This window comes from Macaca thibetana, chromosome 1 (assembly GCF_024542745.1).
Source record: "Macaca thibetana thibetana isolate TM-01 chromosome 1, ASM2454274v1, whole genome shotgun sequence".
Taxonomy (NCBI): domain Eukaryota; kingdom Metazoa; phylum Chordata; class Mammalia; order Primates; family Cercopithecidae; genus Macaca; species Macaca thibetana.
The window spans coordinates 1,779,183-1,800,710 of record NC_065578.1 but is presented as its reverse complement, the minus strand read 5'-3'; the positions used below and the strand labels follow the sequence as shown (position 1 = coordinate 1,800,710).

Sequence of the window (21,528 nt, the reverse complement as noted above, 5' to 3'; positions counted from 1 at the left end):
AGATACATGCTGTGTGTGTTTGCATATGTAGGGCCTGGAAAAACTCCACCTCCATCCTTTTGAGGTCCTGGCTGAGCCCAAGAGTTAAATCAAGATAAGACAGATCATCATGCCAACGTATTTGATTCAGGTTGGATGTGGCTCGGGAGCCCTCCTAAGGAAATGAAGACTCAGTGAAGCGGCCTCAGTCACTCGTGTGCTGAGTTGGACGGAGAACAGTGAGGTTCCAGGAAGCAGCTAGATGATGTGAGGGCCTGAAAAGGTGAGAGGCATTTTATCAAGGACTGTACAGCATTTGCTGGGTCTCAGCTTCTCATCCTTGAGGATCCGAGCTTTCTAGTGTAGGGAGAGCATCTTTCACCCGGGAATTTCATCTTCTGCTTTTAAGAAACACAAGAGAGATCAGAATGGTCTTTTTGCACCTGTTATTTTTTTAGCTGCCTTTAATTCCAAATAGTGACTGCCAGAGCAGCCTGTATTGGGGTGGCACCTTCTTAACTCTGCATGCTGTACATAACTGGCACACATCATTTAAAGTAAATAGACAGGTTTGCTTACTTTTTACTCAGGTGCAACGTAATTCAGAAAAGTGTAGACATGCTCAGTAGGCAGCTCCTTCTACACGCCTGTCGACTTTCTTTCATCCATGACGTATTGGTCGGCTCTCGCTAGGCTGTGCTGCTGAAACAACTCGCAAGCCTGGGTCGATCACAGCAACAAGTTTCCCTTCCCACTCACGTTTCTTGTTGGCCACGGGGTGGCTCAGCTCCTGATGCCTCCTTCATTCTGGGGTCCAGGCTGAGCAAGCTGTGGCTCTCTGGAACATGCCGTTCTCCTGACCAAGAGAGGACACGGAGGAGAGATGGAGAAACCATGCCACACTCTCCCAGTGGCCATACACAACTGGGATGTGTCGCTTGCACTCCCATGCCACTGGCCAAAGCAAGTCGTGTGGCCAAGGAGGCTGTCTGAGGGGCAGGGAAGAGCGCTTCCTCCTCCAGGTGGTGTCAGCTCTGGGACTGGGTTTTAGCTTTTCTTACAAGGGAAGAGCTGGCCCGTTACTGCGGCAGGGATGCTGACAGAACACATGAAACTCCGGGGTCAGAGACAAAGGACTTTGTCATTCACGGCATGGCAGGCAGGTGCTCACCTGTGTGTTTGGTCTTATCCCCTTGCCCCCAAGTTCCACGGACACCATGCGGGTAGGCCTGGGTGGGCGCTGCACAGTCAGTGAGTTTGCATGGCCACTGAGGAGCCCTGCACTGGGGGAGTCGGCTGTTTCTGCAGCAAGCAGTGAGCAAGCTGCTCTTTGTCCCTCGAGGACTCTCAGGGCAAACCACCCTGAGAAATGGGGGAGGGTACTCAGGGCCTGCGTTCCTGGCAGGCCCTGTGAGAGGTGGGGGGCACGAGACACTTGTGGAGGACTGCCCTCTTAACAGGAGAAGCTGCCAGTACCAGAGGCCAAAGGGAGTTACTCAGAGATTTCACTGGCATCCCTAGGCTGCCTGGTGCCACATATGTGAAAACAGTCATTTCATTGAAGCTTGTCCACTCAGTAGCTATTGAAGCGGGGAGGGTGTCTTAGTCTATTAAGGCTGCTATTTTAACAAACAAAAAAATATAAACTACCACAGACTGGGTGGCTTTTAAAGAATAGAAATTGATATCTCACATTTCTAGAGGCTGGAGGTCCAAGATCAAAGCGCCGGCATATTCAGGGTCTGGCGAGGACCCCTTCCTGGTTCCTAGATCGCTTCTTCATGCCGTGTCCTCACAGGGCGGAAGGCACGAGGGGGCTCTCCAGGACCGCCTTTTTAAAGGCACAAACCCTGGCCAGGCACAGTGGCTCACACCTGTAATCCCAGCACTTTGGGAGACTGAGGTGGGCGGATCACCTGTGGTCAGGAATTCAAGACCAGCCTGGCTAACATGGTGAAACCCTGTCTCTACTAAAAATACAAAAGTTAGCTGGGCGTGTTGGCAGGTGCCTGTAGTCCCAGCTACTCGGGAGGCTGAGGCAGGAGAATCACTTGAACTCAGGAGGTGGAATTTGCAGTGAGCCAAGATCGCGCCACTGCATTCCAGCCTGGGCGACAGAGTGAGACTTCGTCTCAAAATAAAATAAAATTAAATAAATAAATAAATAAGGGCACTAACCCATTCGTGAGGGCTCCACCCTCACTATACCCACCTAAGCACATGCCAAAGCCCCACCTCATAATGTCATCGCATTAGGGATTCGGTTTCAGCATATGAACTGGGGGAGGGCACACAAACGGGGAAATTGGCTCCACTGTGTGAAAATTGTCAATACCAAGGCAGAGTCACTTACGTCAGGACCCAAGCAAAACGCAGCTGGGAAGCCTCAAGGAAAGGTCCCTCATGCCCAGGTGCCTACGATGAGAACTGTTGCAGGGACTCCGACAGCACACAACATTCCAGATCAGCTCCTCCTATGAAGACGCCTCCCCAGCAACAATTGTGTTACCCGTGAGTGATCACTAACCCTGCAATAAGCTCCTGTACCCAGTGAAGTCTATTCCAAAACAATCTGTGTAGACTTCCTCATCTCACCCATAAAAGAAAGACACACGTACGGTCCCCTACAGCATGCATATCCCAGATTGCAATCCCCTGCCATCCCCCAGTAAACTTCGTTTGGGAGAGCCGGTCTCTCTGTTATTTATTTTACACGGACAAGTTGCAGCATCGTGGCCAGCAGCAGAAGTCCTACTAGAAGTCCTACTAGGCTTCTTGAGTCTGTGGGTTGGTATCTTTCATCAGTTTGGGAATTCTTCTATTTTGTTTATTTGTTTGTTTGTTTGTTTGAGATGAAGTTTTGCTCTTGTTGCCCAGGCTGGAGTGCAATGGCTGGATCTCAGCTCGCTGCAACCTCTGCCTCTTGGGTTCAAGCGATTCTCCCACCTCGGCCTCAGGAGTAGCTGAGATTACAGGCACCCACCACCATGCCCAGCTAACTTTTGTATTTTAGCAGAGACAAGGTTTCACCATGTTGGTCAGGCTGGCCTTGAACTCCTGACTTCAGGTGATCCACCCACCATGGCCTCCCGAAGTGCTGAGATTACAGGCATGAGCCACCGCACCCAGCGGGGAATTCTTTTTTTTAACCACTGTCTTACAATGATGTCTCATTCTTTCCTTCCTTCCTTCCTCTTATTCTGGGAAGCCCAATACACATATATTAGATCTTTCAACTAATGCTTCTTGTTGAGTCAGAGTCACGTGAGTCTCCTGTTCTGTGTTGTGCTTTTGTTTCCCACAGGTATTTCGGTGCCTGTTTGCACCGTTTCTGTTGCCCTGTCTCTGTCTCCCCTCCATGGTCCACCTGCCACCAAGTCCAGTCTGCCGTCACCCATCTCATGAGGCTGACCTGCAGCCCTGGGATGTCCATTTGGTTCTTTCATATAGGTTCCAACCAGCTGTGGAATTCTCCATCCGGAGATCCCATTAGACGGCATTTCCTGTTTTTAGTAACACATTAATGAGTTATTTTAAAATACCTGTCTACTGACACTAACTAAACAAATAAAGGTACTAACCCATGTATTCCTGAGAGCTCCACCCTCACTGCCCACCTAAGCACATGCCAAAGCCCCACCTCATAATGTCATCGCATTCGGGATTCGGTTTCAGCATATGAACTGGGGGAGGGGACACAAATGGGGGAAATTGGCTCCACTGTGTGAAAATTGTCAATATCAAGGCAGAGTCACCTACATCAGGACCCAAGAAACTCACATCTGAGTTTCTGCTCCTGTTGCCTCTGTTTTATTTTTATTTTTATTTTTTTTTTGAGATGGATTCTTGCTCTGTCACCAGGCTGGCATGCAGTGGCACAGTCTCAGTCACTGCAACCTCCGCCTCCCAGGTTCAAGCGATTCTCCTGCCTCAGCCTCCCAAGTAGCTGGGACCACAGGCACGCACCACCACACCCGGCTAATTTTTGTATTTTTAGTAGAGACAGGGTTTCACCGTGTTGGCCAGGCTGGTATTGAACTCCTGACCTCAGGTGATCCACCCTCCACGGCCTCCTAAAGTGCTGGGACTACAGGCGTGAGCCACCGTGCCTGGCCAGCCTCTGTTTTCTTTTGATTATGGCACACACTTTCCTGCTTCTTCTCATGTTTACATCTCTGTTCTAGCCCTGGGCCCTGCAGACGTTAGGGGAGGTGTGCCTAGTACACAAACACACATGTGTGCACAAAGATGGGTCACTGTCAGGGCGTGGTGAGATCGAAGGACCTGAATCAGACCAGGGCTTGTTCAGATGCTAGCTCTGGCACCGCCCAGCTGGGTCACCGTGGGTAAGTCACCACCTTGTCTAAGCCTCAGTTTCCTCATCTGTAAAATAGACTCTAGTAACCGCCTTTGCCATCCGCACACTCAGTTGGCCACTCTGGCCGGCTCACCTTGCTTCTGAGGAGCAGAAATCACAGCTCTGCTGTGGCTGAGAGGATGCTGGACACACTCAGTTGTCGGCCACTCTGGCGGGCTCACCTTGCTTCTGAGGAGCAGGAATCACAGCCCCGCTGTGGCTGAGAGGATGCCGGAGCACTCCAGCTCCACCCCAGTGGCCCCTGGCCCCCGCCATCCTGCCCATCCTCCTCCAGCAAAGCCCAGGATGTCCCCATGAGACGCCTCAGGGACTCAACCAGGTGGGCAGGTTGCAGAGGACCCCTGGGAAAGGGCAGCTGTTTCCCCAAGTCTTGATCGACTTTCTTTTTTATATCTATTCATTTATTTATTTATTTATTTATTTATTTATTTTTGAGGCAGGATCTGGCTCCGTCACCCAGGCTGGAGAGCAGTGGAGCAATCTCAGCTAACTGCAGCCTCTGCCACCCAGGCTCAAGTGACCCTCTCACCTCAGCCTCCCAAGCAGTTGGGACTACAGGTGTGTTCTGCCTGGCTAAGTTTGTATTTTTAGTAGACACGGGGTTTCACCATGTTGGCCAAGCTGGTCTTGAAGTCCTGACTTCAAGCAATCCACCTGCCTCGACCTCCCAAAGTGCTGGGATCACAAACTGAGCCACTGTGCCCAGCCTAAAAATTATTTTGTAATTGTGATAAGATATACGTAATGTAAAATTCACCATGCAGGAGCATTTTAAGATCAGTTCAGTGGCATTACATACATTCACATTGCTGCAGCCATCACCACCATCTATCTCCAGAATTTTTTGACAATCCTGAACTGGAACTCGGCACCTATGAAATGCTAACTGCCTCCCCCAGCCCGGCACCCACCACTCTACTTCCTCTCTATAAATTTGACAATTGTAGGCTCCTCATAGAAGTGGCATCATGGCCGGGCGCCGTGGCTCACGCCTGTAATCCCAGCACTGTGGGAGGCCGAGACGGGAGGATCACGAGGTCAAGAGATGGAGACCATCCTGGCTAATACGGTGAAACCTCGTCTCTACTAAAAACTACAAAAAACTAGCCGGGCGAGGTGGGGGGGCACCTGTAGTCCCAGCTACTCGGGAGGCTGAGGCAGGAGAATGGCGTGAACCCTGGAGGCGGAGCTTGCAGTGAGCTGAGATCCGGCCACTGCACCCCAGCCTGGGCAACAGATCGAGACTCCGTCTCAAAAAACAAAAAAAGTGGCATCATAATGGCCTTTGTTTTTTATGAATGACTTAAGTCATGTGGCGTAAATTCCTCAACATCCATCTATAGTGCAGCCTGTGTCCGAATTTCCTTTTCAAGGCTGAGCACCCTTCCACTGGACCTTTCAGCCACATTTTCCTTATTCTTGTACCTGTTGATGGACTTTTTCGTGGCGTCCACATTCGAGCTCCTGTGAACGCTGTGGCTGTGAACCTGGGTGTGCAAATATGTGCTCAAGTCCCTGCTTTCAGTTCTTGGGGATCTATGCCCAGAAGCGGAATGGCTGGATCACGTGGTCATTGCAGTTTTAATTTTTTGAGGAACTGCCCTAATGTTTTCCACAACAGCTGCACCATGTCACATTTCCGCCAGCAGTGCACGAGAATTTTAATTTCTCCCCTTCCTCAGCAACAATTATTCCTCTCCCGGCCGGGCGCCATGGCTCACGCACTTTGGGAGGCCGAGGTGTGTGGATCACCTGAGGTCAGGAGTTCAAGACCAGCCTGGCCAACATAGTGAAACCCCATCTCTACTAAAAATACAAAATTAGCGTGGCATGGTGTCAGGTGCCTGTAATTCCAGCTACTTGGGAGACTGAGGCAAGAGAATGCCTTGAACCCGGGAGGCAGAGGTTGCAATGAGCCAAGATCTCACCACTGCACTCCAGCCTGGGCAACAGAGCGGGACTCTGTCTAAAAAAAAAAAAAAATCTTGCTCTCTGTATTGGGGGCTTTAAAAGAAGCCGTCCATCCCGCTGGGCCTGAGGTGGTCTCCCTGTTGTTCTGATTTGCATTTCCCATTTCCCTAACGCTTGGTGGCACTCAGCCTCGTTTCATGGGCATGATGGCCAATCGTGTGTCTTCTGTATTCTAGTCCTTTTCCATTTTTTAATCCAATGGTTTCTCTCTGATGTTGTTGGGGTGTAGGGTTCTTTACATATTCTAGACGGAATGCCTGTTCTGATACACTTTCTCCTAGTCCATGCGTTGCCTTACATTCTATTAATTCATGTTTATAAAGTCCCATGTATCTATTTTACATGTTTCTGCCTGTCTTTTTCCTGTCATACCCTAGAAATCACTACCAAGTTTAACATCAAGAGGCTTGTGTTTTCCTTTGAGGTCTCAGAGTTTTAGGTCATACACGTTGAGCAAGCACCAGCACCAGCAGAGTGGAGCTGCCACCAGGGGTCACAGCCAAGCGTCTGGAGCGCAGTTGTGCACCGACCAGGGAAGGCCCAGGCCTGGGTGGGCCTTTCCGCAGGATCCTGGAATGTTGCTTAGGGGAGGCTGAGACCAGACTGGCAGTCACCTGTCTGGGAAAGCACCAGGCCCTGCGGAAGTCCCCATGGTGACAGTCACGTCCTGGCCACGTGAGCGAGTGTGGGGGAGGGAGGGCAGGGAGGCGGAAGTCCTGGTATTTTCCTGCAGACTGGCACGGGCAGGACCTGAGCGGCCCGAAGCCGCGAGGCGCTGCCACTGCTCCTTCTGTGCCCGGTGCAACCCCAGCTCATGGGGTCTGGGCTGCCTGTGATCCCGTGCCCCCCACTTCACACTCAGGGTTCTGGCTTCCCTGCTGTGAGCCTGTCTCTCCTCTGTGGGAGGGGCCAGCCTGAGCAGCCATCCCTGTGCCCACTGCCCAGCATAGAGTGGGTGTCTCATAAATGTGGGCTGAACAGAACCTGCCCCTGGGGCCTCCCTCACTGCTAGGCATACAGCAGGTGCCTCATAAATGTGGGCTGAACAGAGCCTGCCCTTGGGTCCCCCAACTTCCAGACATAAAGTAGGCACTTTATAAATGTGGGCTGAACAGAACCTACCCTGGGGGCCTCCACTTCCCTTTGATGGGAGCAGAGAACCTTTGCCGGGCAGTGGCCACTCAGTGCCTGGGACAGGTGCCCCTTTCTCCCACCCTGGCCTATCTCGGGGCATCTGAGGGAGGGCAGGGCTGTGCCCCCCACTTCACACTCGAGGGTCTGGCTGCCCCACCTGTGACCTTGTCTCTCCTCCGTGGAAGGAGCTGCGCCGTCTTTTTCACTCTCCACGATGACCATTCAGTGAGACAAGGTGACAGCGGCTCCTGCGTTTAAAAAGGAACCGTCCGCGTGGCTACTGCAGGCGGGCCCCGCACTCGGGCTTCGGCCCTGAGAAGGCCCTGACCCCAGAGGCCTGGCCCTGGCTGGGAGGGAGTTGGAGTCCCCGGACTGGGGCAGCCCCTCTGCACCTGGGGTGGTGGAGCAGGAGCTTGGCTGCCGGCGGGGTTTCCTCCCAGCTCTGGGAGCCACCTCGCTGCAAACGCTGTGACTTCTGAGCGCCGCCGTCTCTGTTTGACACTGTTAATCCTTTAGGTGACTTTTTTTTTTTTTTTTTAGATGGAGTTTTCTTCGTTGCCCAGGCTGGCATGCAGTGGCACGATCTCAGCTCACTGCAACCTCTGCCTCCGGGGTTCAAGTGCTTCTCCCGCCTCAGCCTCCCAAGTAGTTGGGATTACAAGTGCCCAACACCATGCCCAGTTAATTTTTGTATTTTTCATAGAGACAGAGTTTCACCATGTTAGTCAGGATGGTCTCAAACTCCTGATCTCAGGTGATCTGCCCACCTTTGCCTCCCAAAGTGCTGGGATTATAGGCATGAGGCACCATGCCCGGCCTAGGTGACTTCATGGTGAGATAACGCACAGGCATGGTGAGCAGCGTGGCAGAGGACCCGTGTGCAGGGCCCTGTCTCCCACCAGGGACCCCTTCATCTGGGAAACCTCCGCTGCAGGACAGGGACGCCGTGTCGTCAGGACGCAGGGTCTCTCCAGGGCACTCGAACCTCCTCTGAGCCTCTTTGAACTCCAGGACAGGGATGCCGTGTCGTGAGGATGCAGGGTCTCTCCAGGGCACCCGGGCCTCCTCGGAGCCTCTTTACACTCTTTGGCTGCGGGCTTTCTTCTCTGTGGCGAAAAGTACACGACGTTTTATTGACCATTTCAGCCACTGGCAAGTGTGCAAATCAGTGGCTTTAGTCCATTTGTAATGCAGCTGGACCCCACCCTTTCCTGAATCCTACAGGCCAGAGCTGAGGGCGGGAGGGGCCTGTGCAGCAGCCTGAGACCGGCTGTCCAATGGCAGGGCTCCCTTCTGGGAAAGCCATGGTCCCCTGGGGCCAGCCTTCCCCTAGCAGTGGTGGTTCACACGTCTCTCCATCCCATTTCCGGTGCAAAAGCGACACAGACAGATGCAAACACAAACAATGCAGACGTGGAGGAGGGAGAAAGTGAAAGTGGTTTCGGAGCCCCTCCAGCCACCCTCTGGGGACACCTGCCCGGCGTTCTTCAGACACGAGCGCTCCCGGAGGCCGGCGTGGTTGGTGCTCGCTGGAGGGCTGGCCAGGCCTGGGAGCCGATCCTCTCAACAAAGTTCAACCCCAGGGATGAGCCCAGCCAGAGAAGGAGAGCTCTTTGCCTCCGGAGCTGCTGCCCTGGCAGAGCCATGCCGGGAGCCCGAATTCCAGCCGAGACAGTTCTGGACCCAGTTGTGTCTCCCCTGATCTTCTGTGTGGAGCCCTAAGCCCCAGTGATGCTGCGTTTGGAGGTGGACTTGTAGGGATTGGAGAGACACCAGGCCCCCTCTCTGCCCTGGCCAAGGGGAAGGCTGGGTGAGGACATAATCAGAAGGTCCCGTCTGCAAGCCAGGAAGAGACGCTGCCTGGAACCAACCCGGCCTGTGCTGGCTCCGGGGCCTCTCGCCTCCGGGACTGTGGGAAAATGGTGTCCATGGCTTCAGACACCCAGGCTGTGGGACTGTGTCCTAGCCAGTGGAACAGACTAACACAGCCAAGAAAAGCCTGCACACACGGGTAAACATACATGCACAGAGAAGCAAACAGTGCCGAGGGGAGGGGACACCAGACCTTGAGGAAGTGAACCCAGGGCAGGGCCGGGACGGGAGTGGCTGGGGTGGGGAGACCTGGGTGTGCCAGAGCCCACAGTGGAGCAGGTGGAATGCGACCTCCTAAGAGCCTGTGACTATCAGGGAAGCAGCGGCCCAAGGAGGCGCTAGCAGGCAGCCAGGGGCAGGGCCCCAACGGGTGTCAACGTCTTCTGAGAGCTGGGCACAGCCTGGGCTTTTCCCAGGATGGGGCTGGACCTCCCAGGGGCTTGGGGGCTGGGCCAAGGCTCCTGGATTCATCAGGTTGCAACCACACTGGGATTGTGGGACACGGGTCTGTTGGGTGCAGACGGACCCAAGGGATGGACAGACATAGGACAGCCTGGTACCAATTCCCACTTAGAAACATCACCTGCTTCAAGGTCCATATGACATCCAATAATGCACATCTGCTGTGAGACTGTGAGCCTTGCCCCTGGCAAGCACCTGCCCTCACATAACCACCCTCATTTTTGTGATGAAGACATTTCCAACAAAGTTCCCTTGTTGAGCTTTTATGAGGTGAATTATGTTTCCCCCAATTCACAGGTCTAAGTCCTACACCCCAGTGTGACTGTGTTGAGAGATGGAGTACTTAAAGAGCTGGTTAAGGTGAAGAGACGTAATGATGGCCAGCACTACACAGGAGGACGGGTGTCCTTACAGGAAGAGGAGGCAGCAGGGTCCTGGGGGCAGAGGGATGACCCTGGGAGGACATAGGGAGCAGGTACCGTCTCAGGCCCAGGAGGGAACCAACCCCACCTGCCTCTGCATTTGGACTTCCAGCCCCCAGAACTATGAGAACATCACCTTTCCATTTCTTGAGCCTCCAACTCTGTGGCTCTTTGTTTTGATACCCCAGCACCATGAACCCCTTCCCAACCCCTCCCCAGCCCTGGCCCCATCTTCCTTGACCTCTCTCTCCCTGCAGATTAGATCTGTCTGTCCCAGAATTTCACCTGAAGCACAAAGTGTGGCGCCTCGGGGCCTGGCTCCCTTCACGTGGCCTCATGTCTGCACATTCATCCGCCATGCAGTGTGTGTCCACGGTTGCCAAGTAGCATCTCATTGTGTGGCTCTAGCCCAGTGGGTTAATCTGTTCACCGGCTGGTGGGCGTGGCAGTGGTTTCCAGCTCTTGGTTATCACAGAGAAAGTGAGTGTGAACTTCCGCACACACGTTTTGCTGAGAACAAATCCTTTCATTTCACTTGGTTACTAGGAGTGGAGTTGCCGGGCCCTAGGGAAGGTGTGTGTTTCTCTCTAAAAGAATTGGCCAAACCGGTGTCCAAAGTTGTACCATTTTAGGCTCCCGCCAGCAGCACGCGGGAGCTCGAATTATGCCGTGTCCTTCCCACACTTGGTGTGGTCAGAGCGTTTCCTCTCCATCACCATGACGGGCGTGGAGTGGAATCTCACGGTGGTTTTCACGCCGTTTCCCAAATGACTGTGGACGCTGACCACCCTTTCGTGGCCGCGGGCACGTGGATTTGGTGAGGTTCAAATCCTGCCCATTAAAAAACAATAGTGCTGTTTGTCCTCATGTTGACTTGTAAGAATTTTCTAAGAGGTGTTGTGAGAATTGCCACCCAGTGCGCGGTTTGCCTTTTCGTTTCCTGAAAAACATACTTCCAAGAGCAGGAGTCGCCAGTGTCGATGAGTCCCAATTTCATTTTCTCTCGTGGCTCTTGTGTTCCGTGTCCTGTTCAAGAAATCTTTGCCCACGTCCAGATCACAAATATTTTCTCCAGTGTTTTTCCCAGGAAGCTTTATAGTTTGAGCTTTACATTCAGGCCCATTGTCCGTTTCAAGCTAACTTTTTGTGTCATGTAGGTAAAGATTAAGGCCATTGTCCCCTGTCATTTATCCAGTATTGTAGAACTTGTTTGCCAAAAAGATTATCTTCTTCATGTTGCATTCCCTCGACACCTCTGTCAGAAACGTTTGCATCATCCGTGAATGGGTGTCTCTGGCCGCTCCTGTTTCATTGACCTATTGGCACTCCTCACGCCCGCCCCACTGTCTCTCAATGGCTGAAGCTCTACAGAAGTCTTTAAGTCAGGAAATGAAAATACCCCAACTTTGCTTTTCCTTTTCACTATTATTTTGGCTGGTAAATGTCCTGTTTTCATATACATGTTTAGAATCAGTTTCTAGGTGACCAAGCCTCCTGGAATGTTGACTGAGATTGCATTGGTCCATTTGGGGGAGAATGCGTATTTTCCTCATACTCAGTCTTCTGATTTATCCACATGCCATTCCTTTCCAGTTATAGGTCTTCTTTCACTTCTCTCGGCAACGTTTTTGCTGGCCTTGCGGGTATTTTGTTAAATTTCCCCTAAGCATTTCCTGTTTTTTGATGCTAATATGTTCTTGTTTCCCTTATACTTCAAAACCCAGTGTTTACTTTTTAAAATATTGGCCTTGCATCTTGTGACCTTGATAATAAAGTTACTAGTTCCCATAGCCATTTTGTCAATTTCTTAGGACTTTTATACACACGAGCACATTCTCTGCAAAGAGGCAAAATGTCTTTTCCCCCTTTGTGTCCAATCTCTTTGCCTTCCATTTCTTTTTCTTGTCTTATTGCACTGGCTAGGACCTCCAGTGCCATGTTGAGTGCAGGTGGTGGGACGGGAGTCCTTGCCTGGCTCCTGACCCCCAGGAAGACGTGTCCCGTTTCACCTGCAGACTTGAGGCATGGGGCCCCTCTGCACACCGCCTCCTGGCTCAGCTTCTCTGCTGCTCCCTGGTCTCTGCAGCTCTGTCTTGCAATTTCCAGCTGCCATCCTTTTGCTTTTAACCAGCCAATTTTTCTTGTTTTGTGTCTATCTGTTTTCCCCCTTTTTCTGGAGAACAGGGTCTCTCTCTATTGCCCAGGCAGGTCTTGAACTCCTGGGCTCAAGCGATCCTCCCACCTCTGCCTCCCTAAGTGCTGGGATCACAGGCATGAGCCACCTCACTGGACTTAACCAGCCCATTTCTTAAAATGTAAAGTGGGTTTCTTGTAGTCAGCCTTTAGTTGGCTCTTGGTTCTGTATCTAATATGGCCATGTCTGTATTTAACTGGAATATTTAGATCATTTATAATCAAAGTCATTACCTATACGGTTGAATGTGGGCATACCATCTCTCTATTATTTGCTGTTTCAAATTTCTGACTTCCCGTTTTTCTGTTTGATTATTTTTGTAGTATTTCATTTCATCCCGCGTGGTTGGCTTCTTAGTGATACATCTTTGTTTTCCTTATTCAGTGGTGGTCGTTGCAGCGTTTGTGACATCCATCTGCACTTATCACAGCCTGTCTTCAGGTTGTGTGGCCACTGAACACGCCTGCACCTTCCCACGCAGCGTGAAATGCAGAAGAACCTCACAGTCACGCCCTTGCCTTTCCCCCTCGTAACTTGTGCTACTGTCGTAGGTTTTAATTGTACATGCTATAAGTGTCACAATGCGTTGCTAACATGCTTGCATTAAGCATTTTATTATTTTTGAAGACATTTAAAAATGAGAAAAATTTCCTCCCACATTTGCCATTTCTTTCATCCATAATTCCTTTGAGCAGATTTCAATTTCCACATGAGGCCAAGCGAGGTGGCTCACGCCTGGAATCCCAACACTCTGGAAGGCCAAGGTGGGCAGATCACCTGAGGTCAGGAGTCAGGAGTTCGAGACCAGCCTGGCCAACATGGTGAAAACCCATCCCTACTAAAAATACAAAAATTAGCCAGGTGTGGTGGTGCACACCTGTAATCCCAGCTGCTCGGGAGGCTGAGGCAGGAGAATCCCTTGAACCCAGGAGGCAGAGGTTGCAGTGAGCCAAGATGGCACCACTGCATGGAGACAGAGTGAGACTCCATCTAAAAAGAAAAAAAGGGGGGCCAGTTTCGGTGGCTCATGCCTGTAATCCCAGCACTTTGGGAGGCCAAGGTGGGTGGATCACAAGGTCAGGTGATCGAGACCATCCTGGCTAACACGGTGAAACCCCGTCTCTACTAAAAATACAAAATATTAGCAGGGCTTGGCAGTGTGCCCCTGTAGTCCCAGCTGCTGGGGAGGCTGAGGCGGGAGAATGCCTTGAACTCGGGAAGCAGAGCTTGCAGTGAGCTGAGATCGCGCCACTCTACTCCAACCTAGCAACAGAGGGAGACTCCCTCTCAAAAAGACAAAAAATAAAAAATGTCCATGTGAAAAAAAAATTCCTTGTGCTTGAAGAAAGTCCTTGGATGTTTCTTGTCATGCAAGTCTGTCTGCTGCTGAGAAATTCTCTCAGCTGTCAGTATGTCCTCAGTCTTTGATTTGCTTCCATTCATTTCTATATATATGTATATATATATATATATATATTTTTTTTTTTTTTTTTTTTTTGCAATATGGTCTCACTCTGTCGCCCAGGCTGGAGTGCAGTGGCATGAGCTTCCCTCACTGCAACCTCTGCCTCCTGGGTTCAAGCGATCTCATTCCTCAACCTCCAGAGTAGCTGGGAATACAGCCATATGCCACCATGCCTGGCTAATTTTTATATTTTTAGTAGAGATGGGGTTTCGCCATGTTGGCCAGGCTGCTCTCAAACTCCTGACTTCAAGTGATCCGCCTGCCTCAGCCCCCCAGACTGGGCCCGGCCTCCAGTTCATTTATTTTTGTAACTGAACAGAGAAGATCTTGCTGTGTTGCCCAAGCTGGCCTTGAATCCTGGGCTCAGGTGATCCTCCTGCCTTGACTTCCGAGTTGCTGGGACCCCAGGCGCGGGTCACCGTGCTTGGCCCACTTTTGACAGACAGATTCACTGGGTTTGGAATTCAAAATTGAAATGTTCTTTCAGCATCATAAAAACGCTTTGCTTCCCTTCTGACCTGCACCGTTCCTGGGGACAAGTCCACGCGGCCCTTATCTTGGAGTCTTTGTACCCAAAGGTGGCCTCACCAGAGCCCAGTGTCCAGGTCCCCTCTGTGTCCCTGGTTTCCGGGCATTGATTAGGATTTGCTGTGCTGTGCGTGCCTCTCTATTTACCCGTCTTGGGGTCTGTTGATCTTTTTGCATTTGTGGGATCACAGTTTTCTTGTAGTTTAGAAAATTTTCATCGCTTTTTCTTGAAATGATTTTCTGTTCCTGCCTCTCTCTGTTTCTCTGGGACTCTAACTGCACTTCTGTTAGGCAGCTCGCTATTTTCCAGGAGATCTTTGAGAACATATTCATTTATTCATTTTCTGCGTGCTTTTCATTTGGGGTAGATTCTGATACTGTATCTTCATGTTCCCTGGTGTTTCCTTTTGAGCTGTCTGATCTGTTGTTAATCCTCCTGGTTTTGTTTCTGTTTAGAGGCAGGGCCTCCTCCGTTGCTGGCCAGGCTGGAGTGCAGTGGTGTGATCATGGCTCTCTGCGGCCTCGACCTCTGGGGCTCACGGGCTCAACTGATCCTCCCTCCTCAGCCTCCCGAGTAGCTGGGACTCCAGGTGTGCGCCACCAGGCCTGGCTAATTTTTGTCTTTTTTGGAGAGACGGGGTTTTGCCTGTGCATAGGCTGGTCTGGAATTCCTGGGCTGAAGCGATCCTCCTACCTCAGTCTCCCAAAGTGCTGGGATTACAGGTGTGAGCCACCACTCCTGGCCTAATCCTACTGTTATCAGCTGAACTGCATCCCTCCAGAATTCACGCTCGGAATGGGACGGGATGCAGAGATTGGACTGTAAAGAGGTGACCGGCTGAATGAGGCCATGTGGATGGGCCCCGATCCAGAAAGACTGGAGTCCTCCTGAGAGGAGGAAGTTTGGACAGAGACACGTCCAGGAGCAGCACGCACAGACAAGAGACCACGTGAGGACACACGGAAAGACGCCATCTGCAGACCACAGCCGAGCTCCCAGGGAACGAAAACTGCTGCCACCCTCACCCTGGCTTCCAGCCTCCGCGCCTGAGACAGCATTTCTGTGGGAGAAGCCAGGCAGACTACGCAGCCGCCCGAGGGGACTGGTGTGCCTACAAGCACGTTATTCATTTCAGATCTGGTTCTTTGTTTTGTCCTCCGTTTCTCACACCGGGCTTCCATTTTCCTTTAGAGGACGTTGTGATTGTTATCTCAGGATTCACGTCTGACAGTTCCACCGTGGCTGCCCTTCTGGGCCTCTTGCCGCTGACTCACGTTTCCATCGCCACCTTGCCCTGCGTCTGGGCATAGCAGCAGTTTCTTGTTGGGTGTGGACATTGTGTTGTGGCGGCTTTGATCACCCACCTTTTTTGTTGGGTTGTTTTGGCCTTCCTTTAAAGGACTCCACGCTGTGTTCCGGCGTGGAGTTCAGCTCCTTCCTGTTCACTTTGGTCTTCATGTGGCTGGTTCTGAAGCCTCTTAGAGCAGGTCTGGCCCAGTCTTTCCTGCAGGAAGAGTCCAGCCTCACTCCCAGGACGGCCCTGCTGGGTGGCTGCCGACAGCCCAGGATCCTCCAGGACTCTCCCTCTGGCGGTCGGAACTCCTGTCTCCCGCCTGTGAGTTCTGGAGGCCGGGGGTCCCCCTAGGGCTCCTGTCCATGCTGAAGAGTCCACCTTCCACATGCATGGTGCCGACTCCGGAGGCCTCAGAGACCCTCAGGCAGCCTTCTGGAGCTCTGTGTCTGTGCAGTTCCCCCCGTTCCCGAGCTCTGCCTTCTAGGTCCCTCTGTGGACGCTTTCCTGAGCCCTGACCTCCTTCTCCTCAGCCCCCGAGGACCGCCCGACCTGCTTGGATGGCTGCCCCTGCTCGGCCGTCCTCAGTGGGCCTCCACCCCAGGGCTGGGGAACCCTCCTGGCGCTCGAGCTCGCCTGCCCCTCCTGCTGGGGATCCGGCCCCATGGTGCCCTGGTGCTGACAACAGTCCATCCTGAGTTTCAGTCTCAAGCTTCCGCGGCAGAAGGGAGACTGCCAGCTGTGTTACTCCACGGCAGGTGGGCCCGACGGGACCAGCTCCCTTCAGAGCGGCACTTTGGTTGGTTCCAGAATTCTCCTTTGCTATGAAGGCTTCCAGGCACATCCCACACCGGCCACCCTCCACCTCGCATGTGTGTTTATCCATGAAACGCCGCAATGGGACCTCCTGGATCAAATAGTGTAATGATGTAAACACTGAGTATTGACCTGGAACCTGCCTCCGAAAAGGCCGTGCGCTCCCGCCTGGGATCCTGCTGCTCCTGTGCCGGTCGCCCCGCACACGCCCCGCTGCCTCTCTGGGCCACCTCAGCCTTTTCAGGTTCCTGTGTGTGCACTGAGATGTCCACCCTGGCACGCTTCTTCCCCTCAGCAGGTGGTCCCCACACTGTGCCTGCCCAGCTCAGAGCCCAGAGGCCCCCGCAGCTCCCCACAACTTCATGGTGCAGTGACCTGAGGCCTCCCCTGGCTCAGTCCCTTTCCCAGGGTCAGGGGTCCATCTATTGAACCAGGACAGGAGGCACCTTCCCCCGAGCTCTGTGCCTGAGCTGAACCTGGACGGCAGTGCCCAGTGGCGGCTCAGACCCCCAGAGCCTCTTCTGAGGTCTGACTCTCCTTTGCTCCCCCAGGGAGGCCCCGCTGGCCTGGACCCCAGCTCTCCGTGCCTCGGTTTCCTCACCTGGAAGGTGAGGATGTTGAAGGTGCCTGGGTTGTGGCTGTGCACTAACCTAGGGTGACTGTGAGCTTCGAGAGCTCGAATGTCTGGAAGGAAGGGTGCCAGCTGGGTGGGTGTGAGTGTCCTGATCATGGACACAGAGCGTGGGGCCCCTTGGAGGGCTGGAACCTAGGTGGGGATGCCCGGGTGGTGGGACACAGTGGGGCTAGAGGAGAGGGTCTGAGGAATGTTCTGGCCACAGAGACCCCAAGCCCATGGGAGGTTGGGAGTTGGTCACAAGGAGGGAGAGGTGGGGAACAGAGCTGGGGCCCAGGGTCCTGATATGGGGTGAGAGGAGACGCCGTCCCTGAGGCAGAATGGTGGCCAGGGGAGGGGAGGAGGTGGGGGAAGCAGACAGAGGGGAGGCGGGGGGAGCCCAGAGCCAGGAGTGTCGGGGGCGGGTACCTGAGCCAGAAGCACCCTGAGGTTTCCCAGCAGGCAACTGATACCCTGGCCTGCAGCGTGGAGGAAGCAGGGCTGGACTGGAGGCCTGGGGACGCCTGGGGCTGCCCCGATTCCCAGCAGACGCCTCACCCTCTGGGAAGCCCCAGCTGCCCCAGATCTCTCCCACAATGCTCTGACCGCCCCCAGCCCCCAAGTCCTCTCCCTTCTGTCCCCAGGCCCGAGGACTTGGAACTGCCCCCACCCTTGGCCTTGAAAGCTGGACAGAGTCCTCCAGGTTCCACGGGCCTCCTGCACCAGCACCTGCTCCACCCTCTTGTCGTCCCCGGCAGCCTCCCGTGAGGGCCGCCCACCTGGCTGACCCCAGAGCCTCCTCCTCACACTTCTGTCTGCTCTGCACACCGTCCAACCAGCCTGACAGCTGCCCAAAGCCTCCAGAGCACAGAACGGGCCTGGTGTCTGTACCTCCCTCTCGGGGTGGGCCACGGCCTGCTCTGTGTCCCGTCCCCTCCCCACTCACCAGCAGTGGACCCCAGCTTCCCTCTGCAGCAGCGCTCAACTCCGGCACCTTCTCAGGGAAGCACAGCCCGCCTCGCCCCCCCAGGCTCTTCATCCCTCAGAGCCCCCCATGGCCTGGGCAGTCCATCATGAGTGCCCGCACCACATGATTGTAGACATTTGGCTTCTGGACTTAAATCCTTCACCGGACCATGACCAGGAGGGCAATGACCAGGCCTCGGCCTCAGCCCCCTGCCTGGCCTACACTGGCACAGAGCAGAGGAGGTGCAGGCCAGTCTTGAAGGCCAAGAAGTGGAGGGGGAGCCCTTAGCTGGGCCCCGGGACCCTGCCCTCCATCCCCTAGGGTGGAGCTCCAGTCCTCAGGTACCCACAGCCGCAGTCCCACCCTCTGTGCCCAGAGACTGCCATCAAGAGAAAAGGGAAGTGTCCTTGGGGGTTTCCGGACAGTCCCTTGGAGATGGTCCAGCCGGGAGGTTGGGGCGTGGGGCTGGCCCTGTGGGGATCCACGGAAACCCAGGTCAGGGCTGTGTGGAGGGCCTCACAAAAGGGCAGAGGGGTGACGGGGTGCTGAGACCCAGGGCAGGGGTGATGGGGTGTGGAGACCCAGGGCAAGGGTGATGGGGTGCTGAGCTCTTGGGGGCTGGGGCTTCTCAATCTTTGCAGAGTTGTGGGGGGAGGCCCAGCCTGGGGGTGAGGGTCTGTGTTTTGTGTCTGTGACATGGACCAGTCTCAGCCTCAGTTTCCCCATCTGCCCCAGGGGGAGGTGTGCACAGAATGCCTTCTAAATCCTCAGCCTGGCCCCTGGTCCTGAGTTCATGGGGAGTGTGTCGCCCAGTGGGATCCCTGGGTCTCTGGGCTCAGGCCTTGGCTGTGACAGGAGTGGGGAGGGGCCCTGTGTCCCCGGGCCCAGGTCACAAGGGCATAGGAAGGAGAGGACCTGGGCCACCAGGGAGCACTGGGTCTGGGGAGTCCCTGCGACAGCAGGCACGGGGCTGGGGGGCTCACCTGCCTCCCTCTCCCTGCTGGTTCTGGTGGGCCTGGGGCTGGGGGCGGTGATATTCTGCAGGCGACCTTGGTGGTGGGGACGGTTGGGGGCTGGGGAGGGCCCCGTCTCCCGCCTCCCTGAGCTGCCTCATTTCCTCCCTGATGCCCTGATGACCCTGGTGTCCTGGACAGGGCCTGGAGGTGCTGGTGCCGGGAGAGCCCGCGCTGGATGGATGAAGGAGTGAGTGCTGTACTTAGCGGGGGGCGTTGAGCGCTGGGTCGGGAGCCCAGGACCTTTCCTCCTGCTGCCCGGGAGGCAACACCCTGGACCCCTGGAGTCTGCATTCCAGGAGAGCGGGCAGACCACAGAGAGGGGGAAAAGGGGCGGAGGGCCGTGGCAGGGCTGACCACAGAGAGGGGGAAAAGGGGTGGAGGGCTGAGGCCGGTGAACACATGGGGCAGGGAGTGGGGCCAGGGCTTATCAGCAATCAGAGAAGGCCTCACGGAGGAGGTGAGGGTTTAGGTGGTTGGTGAAGGTGAAGCCCCCAGGAATGGGTTAGTGCCCTTAAAAGAGAGGCCCTACAAGCCTCCCTCATCCTGACCACTGTGTGAAGACACAACGAGGAGCCATCTAGGAACCAGGAAGAGACCCTCACCAGACCCCGAATCAGCCAGCACCTTGATCTTGGACCCCCCGCCTCCAGAAATGTGAGAAATAAACTCCTGTTTGTTTGTTTTTGAGATGGAGTCTCGCTCTGTTGCCCAGTGGCGGGTTCTCACCTCACTGCAACCTCTGCCTGTTGGGTTCTAGCTGTTCTCCTGCCTCAGCCTCCCGAGTAGCTGGGATTATAGGCACCCGCTACCACACCCGGCTAGTTTTTGTATTTTTAGTAAGATGGGGTTTCACCATGTTGACCAGGCTGGTCTTAAACCCCTGACTTCAAATGATCCACTTGCCTCAGCCTCCCAAAGTGCTGGGATTACAGGTGTGAGTCACGGCACCCGGCCCCATTTCTGTTCTTTTTAAGCCACTCAGTCTATGGTAGTTTTTATTCTTATAGCAACCTGAATAGACCAAGATACCCTCCCACATTCAACAGCTACTGAGTGGACAAGCTTAAATGAAACAACTGTTTTCAAATATGTGGCACCAGCCGGCCCAGGACAGTGGTGCTAGTGAAATCACTCTCAGGGCTCTGCACTGCTGGCTGCCTCCCGCTTCTCTCCCCTCTCCCTCTGCCGTCCTGTCTTCTTTGCCCAGTCTCTCCTTGTCTCTCTCCTCCTCCTTCCTTCCCCCCACCTCCCCATAGCCGGGCTTGGAAAAGTCAAACAGACTTCCGAGGTCTCATCCCGGAGCTGCCACTAGTCCAGCCTCCCCGGGACCTGCCTTCACCGCCCAGAGCCCTGGGAGCCGGGGACACTCCCTGGGGCTGAGTGAGCACCAGGGGCTGCACCTGCCGCTCCCACGTCCTCTGCCCCACTCCCGCAGGTGCAGCAGCTGGCTGGTGACGGAGGCCGGACCTGGGACCAGCAACTCCTGCTGGGTGTGGTTTCTCTCAGGGAGCCTCATTGTCAACGTCATTGTCTCCACACTTGGCCTTATCATATGCATGAAAAGAAAAAAGCCAAGGGGTGAGCACACAGCAGCCCCATCAGGACTCATGTCTCCAGCCGTCATCTCTCAGAGCTCTGTCCCCCCAAATCTGGGAGGTGGCCCCAGAGCTTTTCCACAATCTGCAGCTCCTCCCAAGAGGAGGAACTCAGGCTGGGGCAGGTGGCCTTTCTGCTGTGGCCAGAGCTCAGATGTCAGGTGGCCTCCCTGGGGGAGGGGAAGGTGGGACCCCTGACCAGGGAGCCCTCTGCTGCCCCTGCCCACTCACTCCATGGCCCTGTGCTCCTGCCTGCCCCCAGGCCTATGGGGAAAAGAACAGACTGTGCTTAGCTGGGGCCTGGCCTCCCATCCAGCACTGGGGGGCAGCCAGGTCCACGAGGTCAGCCTCTGAAGAGCTGCCTTGGAAATGGCCCTGGACGGTGGTCAGGAGCTGGTCCGTGCACAGGGAGGCTCGGTTCCCTGGAGAGCACACCTCCAGTCAGGGAGTGGGTCACACGGGGTGAGGCAGCCGGAAGAGCTACTCTCTAGGGACCCAGGGCTCCAGCTGGCCTGCATGGGCCTCTCCACACCCCAGGACGCTGGGCCAGAGCTTCCCTAGGACAAGGGGTGACAGGAGAGGAGGTGGGGTGGGCAGCTCAGCCTGGGGGCTCTGCTAGAGGCAGGAGATGACCAGGAATGGAGAGGGGGCAGGGCGGGGTGGAGGGGGGCAGGGCGGGGTGGAGAGGGGGCAGGGCGGGGTGGAGAAGGGGCAGGGCGGGGTGGAGAAGGGGCAGGGCGGGGTGGAGAGGGTGCAGGGCGGGGTGGAGGGGGGCAGGGCGGGGTGGAGAAGGGGCAGGGCGGGGGGTGGAGAGGGTGCAGGGC

At 54.7% G+C, this 21,528-nt stretch overlaps 1 protein-coding gene across 1 annotated transcript in view; it reads left to right on the top strand.

The window, feature by feature from the left end:
- Positions 1-21,528, top strand: part of PANK4 (pantothenate kinase 4 (inactive)) — a 102,150-nt gene that overhangs the window by 12,654 nt on the left and 67,968 nt on the right. The window lies entirely within an intron of this gene.